Source organism: Pseudophryne corroboree, chromosome 1, assembly GCF_028390025.1.
Source record: "Pseudophryne corroboree isolate aPseCor3 chromosome 1, aPseCor3.hap2, whole genome shotgun sequence".
In the NCBI taxonomy this organism is placed as follows: domain Eukaryota; kingdom Metazoa; phylum Chordata; class Amphibia; order Anura; family Myobatrachidae; genus Pseudophryne; species Pseudophryne corroboree.
The window spans coordinates 496,693,829-496,720,984 of NC_086444.1; the positions used below are offsets into that span (position 1 = coordinate 496,693,829).

Consider the following 27,156-nt stretch of genomic DNA (forward strand, 5'->3'; position numbering starts at 1 on the left):
TAATTTCCTTTTGAAATGCAGAGAATGAAACATAACGACAACGTCGCATGGGATGCTCACGTACAGGGGTGGATTGGCCATAGGGTTTACTAAGGAAGATTCCTGGTAGGCCGTAGTGTCTATGAGGCCCGTTTTGTGTGTTTTCGTGTGGCCCCATCCCCCACATGAGAGGCAGCCCACTGCAGTCAGTACACTGGATTGTCCCTATTCACTCTGTTATTCGATCTCTGCAGTACAGCAATTGCGTACAGTCAAGCCCTATGAGGAAGGATTCCACTCCCCTCAACAGACCACTCCCCCTCATCAGACCGTATCTGTCACGATCCGGGTATCTGGACGCCATTTCTTACCCATCAGATGCCTCCTAAGGCTGGCTCAGCGCTCCAGGACCGGATCCCATCTGTTATCCTAATGTTCACATTCCTGCATCTTCTCCTGTCTCTCTGAGACGCTGTCACAGTAACGCCTTATTACATCTGGCATGGCGTCTCCCGCGGCCTCCGCCGCCGTCCCTGAGCTTCTGCATGCAGAGTGTCAGAGTGGCGATTACGTCAGCCGCGGCCTCCGCTGTGTCCGCGTGCTTGGATGTGCACTTGTCAGCCTGGCGTCTCCTGTCTCCAGTGGCCGGCGCCGCCATTACTGTTTTCATTACCACATGGATTACAAACCAAACTTCCCTCCAAGTGTCTGCATGGGCGCAGCCATCTTGGATTCTGTCAGCTGATCATTTCCTCCAATCTGTTGTCAGTATTGTTAATCTGCATAATTGCCTAGCCCATCCCTTCCTTGCTGCAGGTATAAATACACTGTGCCTGAGCAAGGAAGGCGTCAGTGCTTTGGTTGTCAAACCTAGTTCCTGTTTGTCTCTCTCCTGTGATTGTCTTCCAGGTTCCAGCTCCTGTCTCAAGACTTCCACCATAGAGACCCGCACCAGCATCCCACCTGCGGTGTAGCCTGACTCTCCAACCCATTGTGGATTCATCTGTTTCCAGCTACAGCATTACCTGCTTCCAGCTCAGCTTCCAGCAGAGTACAGCTTCCCTTAAAGGGCCGGTGTCCTCTCTACACTTTACCACTCTCCACCGGTATTATTATTTCTCCGCTCTCAAGTTCTACATTTCAGTTCATATTTCATCGCTCCCAAGTTCATTTATTATTTAACTGGTTCCAGCCAGTATCCACTCCGTGCTAACAACAGTCTGGTTCCAGCCAGTATCCACAGCAGCTGTTTTATCTTCAGCAACCCAGCTTTTCCTGGAACACCAGCTGGCACAATCCTGGGTTATCTCCATTGCTACAGTCAGGCCTGGTAAGGACTTTCCATCTAGAAGATCATAAGAACTATCTCACACTACCAGTGCCCTGTGGCTCCTGCCATCCTGTAGTACCCAGGAACTGTATTTATTCTTTGCTGACTTTTACGTTTTCTTTTACTGCTGCTGTGTTGCGGAGTTGTCATAATAAACATCATTGACTTTTATCCAAGTTGTCGTGGTCACGCCTTCGGGCAGTTATTATTCATGTTACTTACATGTCCAGGGGTCTGATACAACCTTCCAGGTTCCGGTACATCTCAGCCCCTACAACTGAGGCTGCCTCCCGTCAGCTCAGGCCCTCAGTTGTGACAGTAAGCACTGACCTAATGAATCCAGCCGGAGACCAGGATCAAGCGGCCAGGCCAATGCAAGAACTGGCAGCCTGACTAGAACATCAGGAGGCTGCACAGGGCCACATCATCCGCTGTCTCCAGGATCTCTCTACTCGGCTGGATGGGATTCAGACAACTCTCCGTGGATCAGGCGCGTCTGGTGCGTCAACCACAGTGACTCCAGCTATAACCCCACCCACCTTACCCATTTCTGCTCCACGTCTTCATCTTCCAACGCCAGCAAAATTTGACGGATCTCCAAGATTCTGCAGGGGATTTCTCAACCAGTGTGAGATTCAGTTTGAGCTACAACCTGGCAATTTTCCCAGTGACCGTACAAAAATTGCCTACATTATTTCTCTTCTCAGTGGCTCAGCCCTTGATTGGGCATCACCGTTATGGGAGAGGTCCGACACCCTGCTATCTTCCTACACTGCCTTCGTGTCAACATTCAGGCGCATCTTCGACGAGCCAGGCCGGGTAACCTCAGCTTCATCCGAGATTCTCCGTTTACGCCAGGGGTCACGTACTGTAGGACAATATCTGATACAGTTCCAGATCCTGGCATCCGAACTGGCATGGAACGACGAGGCCCTGTATGCTGCATTCTGGCATGGCTTATCTGAGCGTATTAAAGATGAGTTAGCTACCAGAGACTTACCTTCTAAGTTAGATGAGCTAATCTCACTCTGCACGAAAGTTGATTTACGTTTCAGAGAGAGAGCAACTGAGCGTGGAAGATCATCTGCTCCAAAATCTTCTGCTCCTCCTCCTCGTCAACTGTCACCATCTAAAGATGAGCCCATGCAACTTGGCCGTTCCCGTTTAACTCCTGCTGAGCGCCGAAGACGTCTCTCCGAGTTTCTCTGTCTCTATTGTGCAGCTCCGTCTCACACCATTAATGCCTGTCCCAAACGTCCGGGAAACTCCAAATCCTAGCTCGCCAAGGAGAGGGCCGGCTAGGAGTAATGATCTCCTCTCCATCTCCTCAAGATTGTAATCTCCCAGTCTCGCTTCAAGTTGCTCAACGTTATCGGAACGTCATTGCCCTCCTTGATTCCGGAGCAGCTGGGAACTTTATTACCGAAGCCTATGTTAAACGGTGGTCCCTACCCACCGAGAGACTTCCTTCGTCCATTTCTTTAACTGCCGTGGATGGCAGCAAAATTTTTGATGCAGTCATTTCTTTAAGGACTCTACCAGTTCGTCTGAGAGTGGGAGTTCTTCATTCCGAACTTATTTCTTTTTTAGTGATTCCAAGAGCCACACATCCTGTGGTCCTGGGCCTTCCATGGCTCCGTCTTCACAATCTTACAATTGATTGGACGACTACGCAAATCCTGGCATGGGGTTCCTCCTGTGCTGAGACATGTTTGTTGAAAGTATTGCCTGTCTGTTCTTCCTCCCCCAGGTCGTCTGATGTTCCACCTCCTCCATATCAAGATTTCACGGATGTGTTCAGTAAAGCTTCTGCTGATATCCTTCCTCCTCATAGAGAATGGGACTGTCCGATTGATCTCGTTCCAGGGAAGGTTCCACCTCGAGGCCGAACTTATCCGTTGTCTCTGCCTGAGACGCATTCTATGGAGGAATATATTAAAGAGAACCTAGCAAAGGGGTTCATTCGACCTTCTTCTTCTCCAGCCGGCGCAGGCTTCTTTTTTGTAAAAAAGAAAGATGGTGCTCTGCGGCCGTGCATCGACTACAGAGGTTTGAACGACATTACCATCAAGAACCGTTATCCTTTACCCCTGATTACTGAGCTCTTTGACAGAGTTAGCGGAGCTACCATCTTTACAAAGCTGGACTTGCGAGGTGCATACAATCTCATCCGGATCCGTGAGGGTGACGAGTGGAAGACCGCCTTTAACACCCGTGACGGACATTATGAGTACCTCGTCATGCCCTTCGGATTGAGCAATGCTCCAGCTGTCTTCCAGCATTTTGTCAATGAGATCTTCAGAGACATTCTATATCGTCATGTCGTGGTCTATCTAGACGATATCCTCATTTTTGCCAACGATTTAGAGGAACATCGTTTTTGGGTTAAAGAGGTTCTGTCCCGTCTCCGTGTCAATCATCTCTATTGCAAATTAGAAAAATGCGTCTTTGAAGTCAAGTCCATTCCGTTTCTAGGGTACATTGTGTCCGGTTCCGGACTAGAGATGGATCCTGAGAAACTACAAGCAATCCAAAATTGGCCGGTACCCTTAACCCTCAAAGGGGTCCAGAGGTTCTTAGGGTTCGCCAACTATTACCGAAAGTTTATACGAGACTTTTCCACCATTGTGGCGCCTATTACTGCTTTCACTAAGAAGGGTGCTAACCCGTCCAAGTGGTCTGAAGAAGCCATGCAAGCATTTCATCTTTTAAAACAAAGGTTCATCTCTGCGCCTGTTCTGAAACAGCCTGACATCGACTCTCCTTTCATCTTAGAGGTGGATGCCTCCTCCGTTGGAGTAGGAGCGGTGTTATCTCAGAGGGCTAAAGATGGCCATTTACACCCTTGCAGTTTCTTCTCCCGGAAGTTCTCCCCAGCTGAGCGCAACTATGCCATTGGCGACCAGGAGTTGCTAGCCATCAAGCTCGCTCTAGAAGAGTGGAGGTATCTGTTGGAGGGAGCTTCTCATTCAATCACCATACTTACAGACCACAAGAACCTTTTATACCTGAAGGGCGCACAATGTCTCAACCCTCGTCAGGCCAGATGGGCACTTTTCTTTTCCAGGTTCGACTTTAAACTCCAGTTCTGTCCGGGCTCTCAGAATAGCAAGGCCGATGCCCTTTCCCGCTCATGGGAGCAAGAAAATGAGTCAGAGTCTTCAGACAAGCATCCTATTATAAATCCGTTGGCATTCTCCACGGTAGGGATGGACTCTACGCCCCCATCAGGGAAAAGTTTTGTGAAGCCGATGCTAAGGAAGAAGATCATGCATTGGGCTCATGCTTCCCGTTTTGCCGGACATACAGGTATCCAAAAAACCCTGGAGTTTATCTCTAGGTCCTATTGGTGGCCAACTCTGAAAAAGGACGTCTTGGAGTTTATTGCATCTTGCCCAAATTGTGCCCAACATAAAGTATCCCGCCAGTCGCCTGCGGGGCAACTGGTTCCACTATCCGTTCCCCGTCGACCATGGACCCACTTGTCGATGGATTTCATTACAGACTTACCCATGTGCAACAAGTTCAATACCATCTGGGTGGTAGTTGACCGGTTCACCAAGATGGCACACTTCATTCCTCTCACCGGTCTTCCGTCAGCTTCCAAGTTGGCTCAAGTATTCATACAAGAGATCTTCCGACTCCACGGTCTTCCTGAAGAAATTATCTCAGATCGAGGAGTTCAATTCACAGCCAAATTCTGGCGAAGTTTATGTCAAGTCCTCCAAGTCAAGCTAAAGTTTTCCACGGCTTACCATCCTCAGACCAATGGTCAAACCGAGAGGGTGAATCAGGACTTGGAGGCCTTCCTCCGCATCTATGTGTCCTCCTCTCAAGATGACTGGGTTCAATTACTTCCCTGAGCCGAGTTCTGTCATAACAACCAGTATCATTCTTCATCTGCTTCAACACCATTCTTCACTAACTTTGGATTCCACCCTAAAGTTCCTGAGTTCCAACCGCTTCCAGCAACTTCTGTTCCCGCAGTGGATATCACCTTGCATCAGTTTGCCAATATCTGGAAGAGCGTACTATCAGCTCTGCTCAAGGCATCGTTCAGGTACAAGAAGTTTGCGGATAAGAAGCGTCGAGCAGTTCCTGCTCTCAAGGTGGGTGATCGGGTATGGTTATCCACAAAGAATTTGAGGTTAAGAGTTCCCAGTATGAAGTTTGCACCTCGCTATATCGGTCCTTTCAAGATTGAACAAGTCATCAATCCTGTTGCTTACAGACTCCAGTTGCCTCCCTTCTTAAAAATACCCAGGACATTCCATGTTTACCTGTTGAAACCGCTGATCTTGAATCGGTTTCATTCCTCACTTCCTCCAACTCCGAAAGTCCAAACTCAACGAGGCGTTGAGTATGAAGTGGCCAAGATCCTGGACTCACGTCACCGTTACGGTCAACTACAGTATCTTATTGACTGGAAGGGTTACGGCCCTGAGGAACGTTCATGGACCAATGCTTCTGATGTCCATGCTCCTGCCTTGGTCCGGAGATTCCATTCCAAGTTTCCTCAAAAGCCAAAGAAGTGTCCTGGGGCCACTCCTAAAGGGGGGGGGTGCTGTCACGATCCGGGTATCTGGACGCCATTTCTTACCCATCAGATGCCTCCTAAGGCTGGCTCAGCGCTCCAGGACCGGATCCCATCTGTTATCCTAATGTTCACATTCCTGCATCTTCTCCTGTCTCTCTGAGACGCTGTCACAGTAACGCCTTATTACATCTGGCATGGCGTCTCCCGCGGCCTCCGCCGCCGTCCCTGAGCTTCTGCATGCAGAGTGTCAGAGTGGCGATTACGTCAGCCGCGGCCTCCGCTGTGTCCGCGTGCTTGGATGTGCACTTGTCAGCCTGGCGTCTCCTGTCTCCAGTGGCCGGCGCCGCCATTACTGTTTTCATTACCACATGGATTACAAACCAAACTTCCCTCCAAGTGTCTGCATGGGCGCAGCCATCTTGGATTCTGTCAGCTGATCATTTCCTCCAATCTGTTGTCAGTATTGTTAATCTGCATAATTGCCTAGCCAATCCCTTCCTTGCTGCAGGTATAAATACACTGTGCCTGAGCAAGGAAGGCGTCAGTGCTTTGGTTGTCAAACCTAGTTCCTGTTTGTCTCTCTCCTGTGATTGTCTTCCAGGTTCCAGCTCCTGTCTCAAGACTTCCACCATAGAGACCCGCACCAGCATTCCACCTGCGGTGTAGCCTGACTCTCCAACCCATTGTGGATTCATCTGTTTCCAGCTACAGCATTACCTGCTTCCAGCTCAGCTTCCAGCAGAGTACAGCTTCCCTTAAAGGGCCGGTGTCCTTTCTACACTTTACCACTCTCCACCGGTATTATTATTTCTCCGCTCTCAAGTTCTACATTTCAGTTCATATTTCATCGCTCCCAAGTTCATTTATTATTTAACTGGTTCCAGCCAGTATCCACTCCGTGCTAACAACAGTCTGGTTCCAGCCAGTATCCACAGCAGCTGTTTTATCTTCAGCAACCCAGCTTTTCCTGGAACACCAGCTGGCACAATCCTGGGTTATCTCCATTGCTACAGTCAGGCCTGGTAAGGACTTTCCATCTAGAAGATCATAAGAACTATCTCACACTACCAGTGCCCTGTGGCTCCTGCCATCCTGTAGTACCCAGGAACTGTATTTATTCTTTGCTGACTTTTACGTTTTCTTTTACTGCTGCTGTGTTGCGGAGTTGTCATAATAAACATCATTGACTTTTATCCAAGTTGTCGTGGTCACGCCTTCGGGCAGTTATTATTCATGTTACTTACATGTCCAGGGGTCTGATACAACCTTCCAGGTTCCGGTACATCTCAGCCCCTACAACTGAGGCTGCCTCCCGTCAGCTCAGGCCCTCAGTTGTGACAGTATCCCCATTAGGATTGCTTCCATAAATTTCCCGAGCTGGTTTTCCATCCCATTCCGCCCCTGTGCCCATATCACAGATAGTCCATATAGCTATGGTAGTATCCAATGCAACCATGCCAGTTTAGTGGCCAAATACACTGGCTGCTGTTAGTTAGTATTCAGTAGTACCACTTTAACACCAAAATACCAGGTCCAACCCGGGTATTTAAACATGGTTCCAACACGTGTCACAGTTGGGCCCGGGTTTTTTACCAGGTAGACCCATGTCTGCCCCTGTGTCTACCCATACGTGTAGGTCATTAAAAGTGGACATTATGCGATGATGTCATCTCCCTGTGCTCCTGATCCGCCAGTGAGCAGCCTGGTAACATAACCAGAATCCTTTCATATCCAGGCCTAGGTTCGACCCTGGTCATGACTGGGTTGACTCTTTTACACCAAGCCAATACCCGGGTTGCCCTGGCAATAACCCGGGTCAGAAGCTTGGTGTGAAAGGGGTATAAGGGGTGAAGAAATATAATCAAATTGCTCTAGAAAACAAAATCCCTAAGGTTCACTTCAGATTAAAGTAGGTGTAACTTTCACTCTTCGGTGTGATCTCATACTTATTACTTATTGTTTATTACCAAGTTAGTTAGATAACTACTAGCTGGCTGCATATAAAGAAAAATTCAATATGTTGTAAAAACATTGATGATCCAACCTCAAAACTTAAAAAATAAAAAAAAATAAAAAAATGGGCTTATCTTCAAGAGGGGTCCTCTGGTAATTAGCTTATATTTGCAACAAATGGCTCACAGACTGTTGGCTCTGCATGTGTGCAGCACAATTGGTGTTTACCCTGTTATGCTGCAATTTAAGCATCTACCACAAAGTTTATCAACAGGAGAGAACTAAATCATTTAAAATATATAACACAAATGCTGGAAAAAAACAAGATTTATAAACTTCAATTGACTGTAATAATATTTTACTTCTAGAATGACAATGAGTTTCCCTTTCCATTAATTCTTTCTATTGCTTGGTATTTTTAGCAAATGACTTGTCAGCAGAAAGGCTTCATTAGACCCATCAGGATATCGACCCATGAATAACGATTCCCAAACTGTACTGACAGTTTCCTTGAGCCAAAATGATAAAGCACCTCTGACAAAAGCCATATTGTGCTCTCCATGAGAAGAGACGGAAGAAGAAGAGAGACAGTTTGCTCTTAATTTGGTCAGGTTAATATTGACACAGTTAGTTCCAGAGACTCCAGAATTGTGTTTATTAGACTTGTTCATGAAACCACTGGGGTACGTGACAGATATCAATTGCTAATTCATATTTTCTTAAACACTGGAATTAAGCTCTAGTACATAGCATATGATGATATATATATATATATATGATATATATATATATACACGTAGAATTGAGCGGCACTCTCAGGACTATAATAAAGAACGGGTCCTCAGTCCATCCATTCTTTATTATAGTCCTGAGAGTGCCGCTCAATTCTACGTGTTTATACAGTGGTTTATTCTGCACGAGAAGGCACCAGGCGTTACATTTATTTAAATCTGGAGTGCCGACTGCTTGGACATCTATATATATATATATATATATATAAAAACAGTTTTCTATAGCTGTTATGGAATAAAAAGTTCAAATACAGGTTACAAAAGTAAAGCCAATTAATAAAAAAAAAATCAATAATAATAGGAAACATTCTTTGTTCATAGTGTAGTTTGTAATGATAGACAGGTAACTTACCACAGAGTGTTGCTGTGAATTATCAAGTGCTTTAGGTTTCTTTACAGGTTTGCCACAGCTTGGTCATTTAGGATTAGGGATATATTTTGCAGTACAGTTGCAGTGGAATACTGAAAATGCCATGTTGCACTGCCAAGGAGGCAAACGTAAACATTTTTTGCACAAAGAATCTTGTATGTTGTACACACACACATTGGCCTGTATAAAACTTACATTATTTTGTGCATTTTACATTTCTCCCCTGCAGCAGGTGCAAATGTTTAAACCAGTACCTAGATATATATGCTCCTTATTCGGGGGAATTCAGTTAGCCCTGATATTTTTTTCACACATGAAAAACAGAAGTTTTTAGCATTTTTTTTTGTGCTATTCAATTAGTGGGTTTTTTTGGCACCTGAAAAAATATGAATTTTTGTGCAAAAAAATACATAGAATCCGTGATAAGTTCATGGACCTATGTGTTTTCTTTGCCGACTAGGTGGAAGCGGCTATTTATCGAGGCATTTTTCGGAGCCTGCAGAGGTCCCAACAAAAAAATCCCTGATAATATCTGCTGGGGGCTGCACTTCTGGACTAATTGTATATACCTGAGGGATCAGTTAGCCCGAGGTAAATTACCACAGCTAATTGAATCCCCCCCTAAATTAATATAATTTACTTAAGTCTAGTCAAAGAGGATTAAAAGAACTATTCAGATTTTCCAGGTTTCGTAACTATTAATTTTATTGGTATGGTCCTTGTCCTGGTAGGAAAAGAGCCTATTTATTAAAACAGTGTTGCATTGCTAAAAATATGAATATAGCAGCATCAGACCTTGAGAAATGTATTCATATAATGTAATACCTTTATGTCATCGTAATACCCAACATTTCAGATCTTTAAATCAGGACAGACAGCTAAGGTGTATGCCCATACCACGGAGAGTGGGCACACCATAGCAGTGTGCCTACTGCTTCTCGGCTTCTAAACCACTCCTTACTCCCTGCCCTTCAAAACATCAATTCTCTGCCACACACACCAGTGCATTCTTGAATTCTTTCCAACCTCAAATTGAGAATGTTCCATCTAATTTGAGACAGTTGGGAGATATAACAGTTGGGAGAAGTAACCAAGTATACTGTATATTATTTTTTATATATATATATATATATATATATATATATATATATATATATTTATTTATTTTGGGGGGGGGGTGTGTGAAAAATTGTACTTCTACAGTGGATGAGCTTCTTTCTATGTATTGTTTATGACGGAGTGCAACAGTCACAAGCAATGACTCTTATTCCAAGGTAAACTATGCATACTGTTAATATGTTACGTGGACACCATTGCATATATTAATTATGGGGGATCAAGCAAATCTGTTGTGGTTTATTATTTAGAATATTTCACCAATTGCCCTAATTCTGGCTACTACATTCATAAATGGTTTATGATTAGTTTAAGCAAAAAAAAAAATTCAATGTTTTGAATGTAATTTTTTTTAATTTCAATTAAAGTTTTATAGAAGTATAGTTTTCAAAATTACATTTCTGGATAAGAGTTTTTCCCTTAGTCTGAAGCACCTTGCCTAAAATATACAAAATTAAATGTGAATATACCCCTGACTTTACCCATGCTGTCCCTGGCACTTCTCTCTATACCTAATAATTGTGCATTACTTCTGGCAGCAGTGTCGGACTGGCGCATGGAGGGCCCATCAGGGAAATGCAATCACAGGGGCCCACTAAGGGGCGTTTCCGTATGCTGAAAGGGGTGTGGCCACCTGGTGAGTAGCCAGTCATTATAGTCACCACCTAGCATAGTATATAAAGAAAAAGAGTTCTACCTCACTGCACACTTCAAGCTGTTGTGTATGTGCCTGGGTTACACCTAGAGAGAACAGTAGTATATGCGCCTGGGTTACACCAGGAGAGAACAGTAGTATATGCGCCTGGGTTACACCTGGAGAGAACAGTAGTACATGTGCCTTGGTTACACCGGGAGAGAACAGTAGTATATGTGCCTGGGTTACACCTGGAGAGAACAGTAGTATATGTGCCTGGGTTACATCGGGAGAGAACAGTAGTATACGCACCTGTGTTACACCGGGAGAGAGCAGTAGTATATGTGCCTGGGTTACACTGGGATAGAACAGTAGTATATACGCCTGGTTTACACCAGGAGAGAACAGTAGTATATGTGCCTGGGTTACACTGGGAGAGAACAGTAGTATATGCGTCTGTGTTACCCTGGGAGAGAACAGTAGTATATGCAGCTGGGTTACACCGGGAGAGAACAGAGTACAGTAGTATATGTGCCTGGGTTACATCGGGAGAGAACAGTAGTATATGTGCCTGGGTTACACCTGGAGAGAGCAGTAGTATATGTGCCTGGGTTACACTGCTAGAGAACAGTAGTATATGTGCCTGGGTTACACTGGGAGAGAACAGTAGTATATGTGCCTGGGTTACATTAGGAGAGAACAGTAGTATATGTGCCTGGACTACTGCGGGAGAGAACAGTAGTATATGCGCCTGGGCTACAGCGGGAGAGAACAGTAGTATATGCACCTGAGTTACCCTGGCAGAGAACAGTAGTATATGCGCCTGGGCTACAGCGGAAGAGAACAGTAGTATATGCGCCTGGGCTACAGCGGAAGAGAACAGTAGTATATGCGCCTGGGCTACAGCGGGAGAGAACAGTAGTATATGTGCATGGGCTACACCTGGAGAATAGTAGTATAGGCGTCTGGGTTACACCGGCAGAGAACAGTAGTATATGCGCCTGGGCTACACCGGGAGAGAACAGTAGTATATGCGCCTGGGCTACAGCGGGAGAGAACAGTAGTGTATGTGCATGGGCTACACCTGAAGAATAGTAGTATAGGCGTCTGGGTTACACCGGGAGAGAACAGTAGTATATGCGCCTGGGCTACACCGGGAGAGAACAGTAGTATATGCGCCTGGGCTACAGCGGGAGAGAACAGTAGTATATGCGCCTGGGCTACAGCGGGAGAGAACAGTAGTATATGTGCATGGGCTACACCTGGAGAATAGTAGTATAGGCGTCTCGGTTACACCAGGAGAGAACAGTAGTATATGCGCCAGAAGATGGGGCTTGACAGTATTAGTAGCAAAATGCTGAAGTTAGATCAACAATATTGTACTTTAATCAATCGTATACATAAAAGGGGTACTCTGCACCAGTAATCCAGAACCCACTCCTTCCTCACTGGCAAATATTGTATTTTAAGAAGTAAGATGGATAAAGTTCTCAAATATCATATGCAAGAATTCTAAAACTCCCAAAATAACAGAGTGCACTAGAACTATGAAGATACACATACTGAGACATTCACAAAGACCTAAAAAAGGGATAATACAACCTGTAAAACTGAAGTAAAAGCTTTAGGTCTTAATTCAGACCTGATCGCTCGCTAGTTTTTTTTTGCACTGCTGCGAACAGATAGTCGCCGCCCATAGGGGAGTGTATTTTCGCTTTGCAAGTGTGCAAACGCATGTGTAGAAGAGCTGTGCAAACAGATCTTGTGCAGTCTCTGAGTAGCCCAGGACTTACTCAGCTACTGCGATCATATCAGCCGGTCCGGGACAGGAATTGACGTCAGGAACCCTCCCTGCAAACGCATGGACACGCCTGCTTTTATTCATACACTCCCAGAAAACTATCAGTTACCATCCACAAATGGCTTCTTCCTGTCAATCTCCTTGCGATCGCCCGTGCAAATGGATTCTTAGCACAAACCCATCGCTGAGCGGCGATCCACTTTGTATCTGTGCGACGCACCTGTGCATTGCGGTGCATGCACAGTTCTGACCTGGTCGCAGTGCTGCAAAATACGCTAGCGAGCGATCAGGTCTGAATTACCCCCTTAGTCCACAATAAAAGGATCTATCTGTTCAAATTAATGAAATGATTGTAACACAGAATTTGATGCAGATAACAATTACTTGGTCCATCTACAGTAGTCCTGTCGCTTTTTCATCCTTTAGGTAACCTCAACCCTATTTGAAGCTTGTTCTTTGTAAGGATATCCTTATGCCTATCCCATGCATGTTTAAATTGCTCTGTCTACCACCTCTGCTTGGAGGGTATTTCCTTATCCACTACCCTTTCTGTGAAGTAATATTTCCTCAAGTTTCCCCTGACCTCCAGTTTCAGTGCATGCCCTTGTGTTCTAATACCTTAATTGCTCTGAAGAATTTCTCCCTCCTGTACCATGGTAAAACCCTTGATATATGGGGGTAATTCCAAGTTGATCGCAGCAGGAATTTTGTTAGCAGTTGGGCAAAACCATGTGCACTGCAGGGGAGGCAGATGTAACATGTGCAGAGAGAGTTAGATTTGGGTGGGTTATTTTATTTCTGTGCAGGGTAAATACTGGCTGCTTTATTTTTACACTGCAAATTAGATTGCAGATTGAACACACCACACCCAAATCTAACTCTCTCTGCACATGTTAAATCTGCCTCCCCTGCAGTGCACATGGTTTTGCCCAACTGCTAACAAAATTCCTGCTGCGATCAACTTGGAATTACCCCCTATGTCTATAGGCGTGCACAGAATATTTTTTTAGGGGGTGCACTGTCAGAGGGGCGTGGTTAGTACCACCTATTGGGGATGTCTAGCACTGCCTATTGGCACTCAACGCAATATAAATCACATACCACAAGGGGCGTGGCCACTGCAAACAGGGGAGTGTCAACATGACAAGTCTGGGAGCATTCCTTTCCATTCTATATGCACCTTACCTATATGGTGGTTTCTTGCAACCTCTGAAGAAATGTCCTCCCTGGGCAGACAGCTTCTTCAGTTAGTAATCACTATTCATGTAGGAAATTACAAGGTTCAGAAGATGTCTGTTTGTGTAGGAATATAACCAAGATCATCATCATGCAACAGAGGTTCAACCAGACTTGTGTCACCTCCTGCCCCCTACATCTCAGCCACACCATCATCTCGTCCCTGTGTCTCTCAGTCACACCCTCATCTCCTGCCTGCATCTTTCAGCCACACCATCTCCTCCCAGAGTCATCTCTCAACCACACCATCATCCCATCCCTGCATCATCTCTCATCCACATCATCATCTACCGCCTACACAGTAGCTGTGCACTTACACAATGCCCACGCGTAGTAGTGCCCCTTACACAATGCCCTCGCATAGTAGTGCCCCTTACACAATAAACACGTGTAGTAGTGCCCCTTACACAATGCTCGCAAGTAGTAGTGCTCCTTACACAATGCCCATACAGTAGTTGTGCCCCTTACACAATGCCCACACGTAGTATTGCACCTTACAAATGCCCACACGTAATATTGCGCCTTACATAATGCCCATATGTAGTAGTGCCCCTTACACAATGCCCACACGTTGTAGTGCCCCTTATACAATGCCCACACGTAGTAGTGCCCCTTACACAATGCCCACACATAGTAGTGCCCCTTACACAATGTCCACACAGTAGTTGTGTCCTTTACACAATGCCCACATGTAGTACTGCACCTTACACAATGTCCACACTTAGTTGTGCCCCTTACACAATGCCCACACTTAGTAGTGCCCCTTACACAATGCCCACACTTAGTTGTGCCCCTTACACAATGCCCACACTTAGTAGTGCCCCTTACATATATGCCCCTAAACATATAGACATCATACATATATGAATGTGGACAGCTCACAGTAGTTGGGACTGCTACTGGCTGTGGCTCCCGATATTTACAGCACCGGAGCACCTCCTCAGCAGTGCACCCACCCCCCACGCCGGGTGGTGCACACTGCCTGCTGCCAGCACTCACCAGCTCCTGGGCATGCCTCCTCTGGACCATAGCGGCGGGATCCTCTTGATTGCGCTGCACAGTGTGATGTCATGATTCTGCTACTGACGTCCTCCCGCTACACACACTCGAAGGGCTTCTCTGGTAACGTTTATGGCTAAAACCAAGTTGGAGAAAGGACCTCTGACATCACAAGGTACCCGAAATGTACCCTCGCAGAATCACAAGTTACTAGAGTGAGTAGTTGGTGGCGTGGATAGTGAAAGAACTATCCTGCCAGCCTAGCTCCTCCCCCTGAAATCAGAGGTCCTTTAACCCACTTGGTTCTAGCATCTACCCTATGAAAACGGAGCCTGCCGCCTGGCTAAGCCCTGCCCCCATTCGGAAGTCGGCGTAGTTACAACGGAATACCAGCAGGCAGGCCAGTACTAGCCTGCCTGGCAGTGACTCTCACCGATCATGTATGTGTGTGTGTGTGATGTTATTGCCAAAAAGCATAAATTGTTTCTGTGTTTTTTTTTTCTTTTGCATTGTGTAACTCTCTGGATCCCGTTTGTGCAATACAGAGGTGTATCGATGGTGGCTCCGGTGAAGTGCGAGCTCCGGGCGCGAAAAAAGTTAGAGGGTGCGCTGCCGTCCGCCACCCTCCCTTCCCACGGGCCCTGTACTGGCAGCTGAAGAGCAGCTTGGAGACTAGGTAGGGAACAGGCAGGCCAGAGACAACAGGAGACAATGACAGCCGGCACATGCCGGATCTCCCCGCCCTCTTTATAGGTCTGTCAGCTTGTAGCTGTGTAGCAGGGTTACTTCTGTCCGACAGCTCCTCTCTCTTTCCTGGAAGCTGCTGCATATGTCTACTTCAGATGCTGCAGCAGATCTGTCTGCGCTAGATGCTGCAGCACCTCTTTCTGTCCCGGCTTCTGCAGAACCTCTTTCTGCCCCGATTGCTGTAGCACGTCTCTCTGCTCCGGCTGCTGCAGGACTTCTCTCTGCATTGATGCTGCAGCAACCCTCTCTGCCACTCAGGCTGCTGCAGCACCTCTCTATGCCCATCAGGCTGCTGCGGAACAGCTCTCTCTGCCCCTCAGGCAATTCTGGGACATTATTTTTATTGAAGCATAGTGGGATTATCAGGTCTGGGATGGCAGTTCTAGGGTATTATTTTCATTGAGGCATTGGGGGATTATCAGGGCAATATAGGTGCATTATTTTCATTGAGAGTTTGGAGTGGACGGTTCAGGTCTGTGGGTGGGTCATATTTGGGGCATTATTTTTATTGAGGCACTGAGAGAGTATCAGATCTGGGGGGGGGGGGCAGTTTTGGGGCATTATTTTCATTCAAAGCCTAGGCAGGTTATCAGGTCTGTGGGGGAAGGGGTCACATTTGGGGCTCTATTTTCATTGAGGAATTGGGGGGTTGTGAGGTCAGGTCAGTCTGGGCATATATAATGTTTTTTATTTATTTGAATTTATCAAGTAAATAGCTAAATAGAGCTACTCTACCATGGTGTAATGTGTATAAAGGGCTCAACCATAGTGTAATGCGTATAAGGGGCTCTACCATGTGGCAAAATGTTTATAAGGGACTCTACTGTGTGGTGTAATGTGACTGACGGACACTATTGTGCAGTGCAATGTGAATTGGTGCTATTCTGTGGCCATGCACCTTCCCAATGAAGCCATTATTTATTTATTTATTTATTAGCAGCAATTATTTATATAGTGCACACATATTCCGCAGCGCTTTACAGAGAATATTTAAATCTATATTCCTTACCACACACACACACAACAGGGTTAATTATTGTTGGGAGCCAATTAACCAACCTGTATATTTTTGTATTGTGAGAGGAAACCGGAGTACCCGGAGGAAACCCATGCAAGCACTGGGAGAATATACAAACTCCACACAGGGCCATGGCGGGAATCGAGCCCATGACCTCAGTGCTGTGAGGCTGTAATGCTAACCATTACACCATCTGTTCTGCCATGCCCCTGTATTGTTGTTGCAAGCCTTCAGCACGCACTGACCCTATTTTAAACATGGGGGCACCAAAAAAAAACTTTCTTCCTGAGGGAGGGGGGCGTTAAAACATACCCTTGCTCCAGGCATCATGGCTCCTAGCTACACCTCTGGTTCTGTATAATGTAATTGTATATGATTATTTAAAACACAACTATTAAGAACAAATGGTGACTTGTTTGGCAAACCAATGGCTAAATTATGCAGTGCTTTTCAAAGCCACTTTACCTTCAGAGGTTTCAGTCACTGGATTTAAATTCAATGCAAAACATGCATGTAATAAACTTAGCCCCTGGAATTAGGACATTTGCTTGTCCATTATATGACCAATATTCTCATACCACCGTCTACAGTTGCTAAAAGATTTTGTATACATTAAGTACACATTCCTACTTTCTACTTGCAAAAATAGGTCGGTGTCCTGGTGCAGTTGATTTAATAGGGTCATGCATTAAAATATTAATTGTAATTGTCATCAGTAGCTAATGTATGTAAAATCACCCCCTTATGTGTTACTGGACATATTACTCTTATATTCTCAGCTGCAATAATGCTTTAGTGACCTCTAGTGGTTCTTTGAAATACAGCAGCTTGGCTTTTCATTTACATTCTCTGATATTAACAGAAGAGTCAAATTATTTATTATTATTATTACCGTTATTTATATGGCACAACAAGGGTTCCGCTGCGCCCAATTACAGAGTACATTAATAATCAAACAAACAGGAAAACAGCAACTTACATTTGACGACAATATAGGACAAGTACAGGGTAAATAAACATACCTACATAAGCAGATGACACTAGAATAAGTATCAGGTGGCAGAAAACTGCTGGATTTGGTGCAGTTGAAGATTATTAAAGTAAGAAAAAGGATAAGCACATGAGGGAAGAGGGTCCTACTCGTGAGAGCTTACATTCTAAAGGGGAGGGGTAGACAGACAGGGGTGACACAGACGGGGTACATAGAGAGCGTGGAACAGAGGGTTAGGATGAGATTTGGCTGGGTTTGGTGAAGAAGTGGGTCTTGAGACCCCATTTGAAGTTTTGTAGAGAGGTAGAGAGTCTGAGGGGCAGAAGTAGGGAATTCCAGAGAAGTGGTGCAGCACGTGAAAAATCTTGGAGGTAGGAGTGGGAGGAAGTAATCCGTAGATAGGAGAGTCGGCATGCATTAGCAGAGCGAAGAGGATGGGTGGGAGTGTAAAGGGAGATAAGGTCAGAGATGTAGATGGGAGAGGAGTGGGTGAGGGCTTTGTAAATGAGTGTGAGAAGCTTGAAATGGATTCTGAAAGAGAAGGGGATCCAGTGAAGGTCTTGCTAGAGAGGAGAGGTGGACGTAGTGCGTTTGGTGAGGAAGATGAGTTGGGCAGCAGCATTGAGGATAGGTTGGAGTGGAGAGAGCTATTTGTCAGGAATGCCAGTCAGAAGGAGATTACAGTAGTCCAGTCTTGAGATGATCAGTGAGTGGATAAGAGTCTTAGTAGCATCCTGGGTCAGAAAGGGTCTGATCCTGGAAATATTTTTTATATGAAAACGGCCAGTTTGTGAGAGGTGCTGAATGTGTGGTTTGAAGGAGATGGAGGAGTTAAGGATTACTCCAAGACAACGTACTTGGGGGCAAGAGGAGATAGTAGTGCCATTAATAGATAATGAGATTGTAGGCGGTGAGATTATGCAGGAGGGAGGGAAAATGATCAGCTCGGTCTTAGACATGTTAAGTTTAAGAAAGCGCTGGGACATCCAAACAGAGATAGCAGAGAGACAGTTGGAGATACGAGTGAGGAGAGCAGGGGAGAGGTCTGGAGAGGAAAGATAGATTTGAGTGTCATCAGCATAGAGATGATATTGGAAACCAAAAGAACTAATGAGCTTACCTAGTGAGGACGTATAGAGAGAGAATAGAAGAGGACCAAGGACAGAACCTTGGGGTACCCCTACAGTTAGTGGAAGTGAGGGGGAGGTGGAGTCATGAGAGGAGACAGAGAATGAACAGTCAGAGAGGTAGGAAGACAGCCAAGAGAGGGCAGTGTCACGCAGACCAATGGAGTGAAGGATTTGCTGTAGGAGCAGTGGCGTAAGTTCGTCCCAGTAGCCCGGAGGCGAGATAAATATTGGTGCCCCCCCCTATATTTAGATAAGTGTGTGTGTGTGTGTGTGTGTGTGTGTGTGTGTGTGTGTGTTCTGAAAAAAATCCAATGTATATACATTTCATTGTTTGTTTTTTTAAATCACACATTTCTTAGCAGTCATACCCAGGATTAGAACCCATGACCTGTTACACTGACAGCAGGCACTTTACTAATGGAGCTATTTGCTCCTGTATAGGAAGCAGGAGAATTCTTACTGTACAAAGTTACGTGTAATTGTCAGAGAAGTATCTTCTTGTAGTTAGAATTCTCATATTTCTTAATTTCTTATACAGGAGCAAATAGCTTCATCAGTAAGGTGTCTGCTTCCAGTGTAATAGGTCATGGTTTCTAATCCCGGGTATGACACTTGTAAAATTTGTATCTAAAGTATAATAAAAAGGGTGAGATTTGTAAGGTACAGGGACCAATGAGGAAATTGGCTACTGATAAGAGAGTAGCAGATATCAACTTAATTTAATGGTGTCACAGAATGGGAGGAGAGGTGCCCCCTTCAGAGCAGGAGCCCGGCGGCAGATGACTCCGTTCTGCCTCTGAGTAGGAGAGGATGGTCCACAGTGTCAAAAGCAGCAGACAGATCAAGTAGAATAAGTAGAGAGTAGTGTCCCTTAGATTTAGCATCATGGAGGTCATTGCAGACTTTTGTAAGGGCAGTTTCAGTGGAGTGGAGAGGACGGATTACTCATGTGAATCTGCCTGATTGTAATCTCATATGTTCAAATTAATGTATAATTTGTTAGGATTGTTAATATATTGTATTAGCTTGTGTTTTTAAATTATAAACTAAATATTCATTTATACATTTTTTTTTTAATTGATCTTTTTCAGGCATGGTCAACGAGTGGCTTTCCAGCTGTTGTGAAAGTCTGAGCATACTCTCCCAACGATCAACTGGTAAAGTATACTGGGACTTGTAGTTTCACAACATCTGGAGAGCCACAGGTTGGCCAGACCTAATTTGTTTATTCAAGTGGGAATAATCATAACCTGTTGCTTGGGTTATTAATTGCTAACATTTCCAACTGAAGACAGTGTCTGAAAGCACTATGATATGCATTAGGAATTTATATCTTGCATAACAATATTGGGGGTCATTCCGAGTTGATCGCTCGCTAGCAGTTTTTAGCAGCCGTGCAAACGCATTGTCGCCGCCCACCGGGGAGTGTATTTTTGCTTTGCAGAAGTGCGAACGCTTGTGCAGCAGAGCGCCTGCAATAACATTGTGCAAAACAAGACCAGCCCTGTAGTTACTCTTTGTGTGCGTTGATTCTAACGACGGAGGGACGGCTTTTGACGTCACACACCCGCCCAGCGTTCCCCTAGCCACGCCTGCATTTTCCCTGGCACGCCTGCGTTTTTCTAAGCACTCCCTGAAAACGGTCAGTTGACACCCAGAAACGCCGCTTTCCTGTCAATCTTCTTGCGGCCGCCAGTGCGAATGAAAATGTCGCTAGAACCTGTGCAAAACCACAAAGGACTTTTTACCCGTACGTCGCGCGTGCGCAATGTGGTGCATGCGCAGATTAGCATTTTTTTCACTGAACGCTGCGCTGCGAACAACGGCAGCTAGCGATCAACTTGGAATGACCCCCATTGTGAGAGACAAATCTTTATACAGTAATATGTCTTCTAAGAGGTCTCTTTCTATCACTCTCTCTGGGAAGAATATAAAGAATGTATGACTAATTGAATCTGATATAGATATACCACACTTGGGTGTGCCATTGCAGTCTGATATACTGTAAGGATACAAGGCCGAAAGCCAAGTGCGTTCAACCAGCTAAGACATGCATACAGTATATCAGAGCCTGACCACACACCCAAGGGTGGAATAGCTATCTTATAAATTGGCCACTGTTCAGTGTTCATTTTGACAAGGATTTTCAATCAAGTTTCAGAGGCCTATTTAGTAAGATTATTTTTACTAAAATAATGTGAAAAAGAGTGTTTTCTCACACTCTTCTCTTATTGTTTTAGTATTAAATGTATTAAAGGGCTTTTCGAGCAGTTTTCATGAAAAACTGCTCCAAACCCTTTAATTCACTTTTTGTAGTAACCCACATCACATTTCCCATATTTATATTAGGAAATGCGATCTGGGACGAATTTGCTAAAAAAAAAATGTGGAAAAAAAAATCGCAATGGGCTCTGTGATAATCTCGCCAGCTAAGGCTGGTAAAATCACAGGGCAGCACTGCAATAAGCTGCCTTCTGCCCAGCTTTCTCTGCCCCCGGGCAGAAAAAGTTGTGCAGGGACCCGGCAGTGTGATCAGCTTTGTGTATCCGATGGACACACAAGCTGATCACTTGTAAAATGAAAAAAAAAAGGAAAAAAACAAACAAAAAACATAATTACCAGTCCAGGAGACGACGATCAGTGCTCCTCTGAGGGCTGCCAGGCGCCAGGTCCTCCGTGTGCTGCGCTGTGAGCCCCAGTGCAGTAAAGTGACGCTGTAAAATGGCAGCTCAATTTACAGCACTAGGGGTCACAGCAGTGCACAGGATCCGGCACCCGGCAGACCTGCAGGAGTAGCGATGACCGGCTCCCTGGACTCGTGAGCATATTTACTGTGCGGGGGAAGAGGGCGCGGCGCTAGGAGGAGTCGCTCGGGGGTGGGTCAACCCGGCAGCGACGGTAGCAAGCTCTGTCCCTGCATGCAATAATTGATACATCCTTGCGAGGTAATCGATTATCGCAGTGTGGATTCGGACAATTTTATCACCTCACATCCGCATCCTTGGATGCGGATAGTGATAAATAGGCCCCTTAGTCTTAGTCACTTACTTAAAATTGTAGTTGGTTTAAAATCACATTTTAGTCTTTTTCTTTTGATTCATTTTAGCCAACCTTGGATGGAGCTAAAGTCGCTGGATATAAAGTACTAGACAATCAGCTCCTAACTGTCAGGTTACAGACTGTGTTTGAAAACTGACAGTTGGGAGCCGACTGGCTGGTACAGTAATTTATCTCCAGTGACTTTACCCAAGGCTTAGTAAATAGACCCCTTAGTCACTGGATCTCAGTTTTCATTTTAGCCTAATTATAGTCAATGTTTTAGTCATAACGTTTGCAAATAGTTTAATGACACTGTAATGGATTTTGCTGAAGAACATTTCTCTAAAATTCCTATGAGAAGTTAACATACCTGACTCAGTAGGCTGAAAATGGGTTACATACTGAGTCTAACTTACCGTAGTACTCCTATATATCATATACAAATTAATGCCTTAAGTTTGTTGGAACAAACAAGTGCAATACACAATCCTATTTCCTTCACAGCAGGTCATGTTTATTTTCTGCAGATATCTAGAACACATAATTGTTCTTTGAAAATGTAAAACCCTACTTCCAGTGTTAAAATTAACAAGAATTTTAAATTTAGTTTTAGTCTTAGTTGCCTTGTTTTTGCTTTGTTTTAGTTAAGATTTAGTCAGTGGATCTCAGTTTTCATTTTAGTCTAATTTAAATAAACTGCAGACGGCTAATACTTTTAGTCAAAATTTTAATCCGCAAAATTACCACTGCCGCTGTTGTGATGAAATCAAGTGAAACAGATACATATATCCAGATAAATTGCATGGTAAAAAAAAAGTATCAGCCGATTTAACTGCCATGTTACGGGCTGTGTTTGAAAAATGTTAGTTAGTATCGGAGTTGTTGGTACTTTATCACCGTGCTATTTATCACTCTCCAAGGCTTGATAAATCTGAACAATAATAAGGAGGAATGTGCTGATGGCAGTGAAGCAGTGATGCGCTGCTCTCAGAAAGGCATGTATGCGCTGGTGTCGGTGAAGCAGTGATGCGCTGCTGTTGGAGAGGCAGTGATGCGTTGATGTCAGTGAGGCAGGGATGCACTGTGTCGGTGAGGCAGTTATGTACTGCCTTTCAGTCAGTACTCTCTCTGGGGGCCTAATTCAGAGGTGATCGCAGCAGCAAATTTGTTAGCAGTTGGGCAAAACCATGGGGGTCATTCTGACCCGATCGCACGCTGCACTTCTTTGCAGCCGCTTGATCGGGTCGGAACTGCGCATGCGCAGCGGCCACATTGCGCACGCGCATTGTTGCCCAGCGATGGCCGTCGCTGGGCAGTGACAGGGACAGTGACGAAAGCGATCGCAGTGGCGATTGCATGAAGATTGACAGGCGGCAGGCGTTCCGGGGCGGATACTCACCTTTTCTGGGATTGGTGAGTCCAACGCAGGCATGTTCAGGCGTTTGCAGGGCAGGTGTCTGACGTCAACTCCGGGACCAGTCACGCTGAAGACAGCGCAGCCGGTGAGTATGTCAGGACCTACTTAGAAACTGCACAAACTCTTTTTGCATAGCAGGGCTGCACAAGCGTTCGCAGCCTTGCTATGCAAAAAATCCCTCCCCCATAGGTGGCAACTAGTCGATCGCACGGGCTGCAAAAAGCAGCTTTGTGCGATCAACTCGGAATGAGGGCCCTTGTGCACTGCAGGGGGGCAGATATAGCATGTGCAGAGAGAGTTAGATTTCGGTGGGGTGTGTTCAAACTGAAATCTAAATTGCAGTGTAAAAATAAAGCTGCCAGTATTTACCCTGCACAGAAACAAAATAACCCACCCATATCTAACTCTCTTTGCAAATGTTATATCTGCCCCCCGTGCAGTGCACATGGTTTTGCCGAACTGCTAACAAATTTGCTGCTGCGATCAACTCTGAATTACCCCCTATATTGCTTACAGTTGGATTTGTTTACAGATAGTCGTGTGACATTTGGAAGTAGTTTAAGTGTGCAGTCGTTTGCAAATAATTCAGTCTTGTGAGTACAACCGTGGAACTGAATAACTTTACAAGTGTAAAGAAAGCATGAAGTTAATTTAAACACTCCTCATGTATTTTGTGAGTGGCAGCTCATAGAACAAAGAAATGTGGGGGCCATTCCGAGTTGTTCGCTCATTGCCGATTTTCGCTAAGCTGCGTTTTGTTGCTAATTGCGCATGCACTAGGCACACAGGGCGCATGCGCTTAGTTATTTAACTAAAAATTTAACAGTTTTGCTGGTGTTTCTGCGGCGCTTTTTAGTCGCACTGCTGATTGTTGAATGATTGACAGGAAAGGGGCGTTTCTGGGTGGTAACTGAGCGTTTTCCGGGAGTGTGGTAAAAAACACAGGCGTGTCAGGGAAAAATGCGGGAGTGTCTGGAGAAACGGGGGAGTGGCTGGCCGAACGCAGGGCGTGTTTGTGACGTCAAACCAGGAACTAAACGGACTGAGCTGATCGCAATCTGTGAGTAGGTCTGGAGCTACTCAGAAACTGTAAAGAATTATTTATTAGTAGTTCTGCTAATCTTTCGTTCGCTATTCTGCTAAGCTATTATACACTCCAAGAGGGCGGCGGCCTAGCGTGTGCAATGCTGCTAAAAGCAGCTAGCGAGCGAACAACTCGGAATGAGGGCCTGTGTTTTGTGTGCACAAATAATTAAATGCAAGAAATAGTGAATATGAGTGCCCAAGAGTGTAAAGTTTTAGCGGAATAGTTAGGTAAGTATACCAGTGGGGCTGGCCCAAGACATTTATCTGGTTAAGGGAGCTTCAATCAAGCAGCCATCATTTGTAGCGTAAACCATGTGAACAAGAAAAAAGAGAAACAGCAAAAACATAGGGGTATATTTACTAAGCTCCCGATTTTGACCGAGATGGTGTTGTTTCTTCAAAGTGTCATCTCGGGAATTTACTAAACTCAAATCTCGGCAGTGATGAGGGCATTCGTATTTTTTTTACGGCTGTGTAGTAAAAATACGAATGAATACACCATCGGTCAAACGCGGCTGTTTAGGTATAGAACTCGGTCATTTACTATGCATTCGTATTTGAAATCTCTACTATGAAAATGCATGTGTGGCCGTGAAAAAATGCAAATTGTAAAAAAGCCTAAAAAAAAGTAGAGCTGCTTTTGAGAAGCATGTTTACATGTGTTTCCAATTCTACATTACTCACACCTGAATTTTTGGACCTTTAAAAGGGACCCAAGCACATTTTTAACTCTGAAATGGCTGCTACCGTGTGTAGTACTGATTTCTTGTTTGCTGGGGGATACCTGAGACTGCTCCATGAGGCAACAATAAACCAAGGCCAGGAAACTGAACATGGTCAGCAGGTTGTACAGGTTCCGCGTAGGCTGGGCAGGCCTGTTTTTTTTAGGGGGCGTTTAAACTTGAACAAATTGCCCGATGACCAGGTTATACAGATGGTCCGGCTAAATAGATAAAACATTTTCCGTCTGTATGACCTTGTCAAACTGAACGTAGACGCTGAGACAGCACGCTCTCGCTCTGTCTCAGGCCTGCACAAACTCCTGGCTGTGTTGCACTTTATGGCTACTGGCAGCTTCCAGGCTGTGACTGCCGATGTAATTAGTATCTCACAGGCCACCTTTTCTAAATATTTAATTCAGGTGAGTTAAAATAAGAATTTACTTACCGATAATTCTATTTCTCGGAGTCCGTATTGGATGCTGGGGTTCCTGAAAGGACCATGGGGAATAGCGGCTCCGCAGGAGACAGGGCACAAAAAGTAAAGCTTTAGGATCAGGTGGTGTGCACTGGCTCCTCCCCCTATGACCCTCCTCCAAGCCTCAGTTAGGTACTGTGCCCGGACGAGCGTACACAATAAGGAAGGATTTATGAATCCCGGGTAAGACTCATACCAGCCACACCAATCACACTGTACAACCTGTGATCTGAACCCAGTTAACAGTATGATAACAGCGGAGCCTCTGAAAAGATGGCTCACAACAATAATAACCCGATTTTTGTAACTATGTACAAGTAATGCAGATAATCCGCACTTGGGATGGGCGCCCAGCATCCACTACGGACTCCGAGAAATAGAATTATCGGTAAGTAAATTCTTATTTTCTCTATCGTCCTAGTGGATGCTGGGGTTCCTGAAAGGACCATGGGGATTATACCAAAGCTCCCAAACGGGCGGGAGAGTGCGGATGACTCTGCAGCACCGAAGGAGAGAACTCCAGGTCCTCCTTAGCCAGGGTATCAAATTTGTAGGATTTTACAAACGTGTTTGCCCCTGACTAAATAGCCGCTCGGCAAAGTTGTAAAGCCGAGACCCCTCGGGCAGCCGCCCAAGATGAGCCCACCTTCCTTGTGGAATGGGCATTTACATATTTTGGCTGTGGCAGGCCTGCCACAGAATGTGCAAGCTGAATTGTATTACACATCCAACTAGCAAAAGTCTGCTTAAAAGCAAGAGCACCCAGTTTGTTGGGTGCATACAGGATAACAGCAAGTCAGTTTTCCTGACTCCAGCCGTCCTGGAACCTATATTTTCAGGGCCCTGACCACATCTAGCAACTTGGAGTCCTCCAAGTCCCTAGTAGGCGCAAGACACCACAATAAGCTGGTTCAGGTGAAACACTGACACCACCTTAGGGAGAGAACTGGGGACGAGTCCGCAGCTCTGCCCTGTCCGAAAGGACAAACAGATATGGGCTTTTTTGAGAAAAAAAAAACACCAATTTGACACTCGCCTGGTCCAGGCCAGGTCCAAGAGCATGTTCACTTTTCATGTGAGATGCTTCAAATCCACAGATTTGACTGGTTTTAAACCAATGTGTTTTGAGGAATCCCAGAACTACGTTGAGATCCCACAGTGCCACTGGAGGCACAAAAGGGGGTTGTATATGCAATACTCCCTTGACAAACTTCTGGACTTCAGGAACTGAAGCCAATTCTTTCTGGAAGAAAAATCGACAGGGCCGAAATTTGAACCTTAATGGACCCCAATTTGAGGCCCATAGACACTCCTGTTTGCAAGAAATGCAGGAATCGACCGAGTTGAAATTTCTTCGTGGGGCCTTCCTGGCCTCACACCACGCAACATATTTTCGCCACATGTGGTGATAATGTTGTGCGGTCACCTCCTTTCTGGCTTTGACCAGGGTAGGAATGACCTCTTCCTGAATGCCTTTTCCCTTAGGATCCGGCGTTCCACCGCCATGCCGTCAAACGCAGCTGCGGTAAGTCTTGGAACAGACATGGTACTTGCTGAAACAAGTCCCTTCTTAGCGGCAGAGGCCATAAGTCCTCTGTGAGCATCTCTTGAAGTTCCGGGTACCAAGTCCTTCTTGGCCAATCCGGAGCCATGAGTATAGTTCTTACTCCTCTACGTCTTATAATTCTCAGTACCTTAGGTATGAAAAGCAGAGGATGGAACACATACACCGACTGGTACACCCACGGTGTTACCAGAACGTCCACAGCTATTGCCTGAGGGTCT

The 27,156-nt window shown here is 45.3% G+C and overlaps 1 protein-coding gene across 12 annotated transcripts in view; it reads left to right on the forward strand.

The window, feature by feature from the left end:
• The window catches only part of PRUNE2 (prune homolog 2 with BCH domain), a 553,043-nt gene that overhangs the window by 253,041 nt on the left and 272,846 nt on the right, over window positions 1–27,156 (forward strand). Inside the window, exon 1 of one of the 12 annotated variants that reach the window (XM_063913845.1) lies at window positions 8,227–8,482. The exons of the other annotated variants lie outside the window; for them this stretch is intronic. The gene's annotated coding sequence lies outside the window, so the exon portion shown is untranslated. Of the gene's footprint in view, window positions 1–8,226; window positions 8,483–27,156 lie in introns of those variants that run through there. 12 annotated transcript variants of the gene reach the window in all.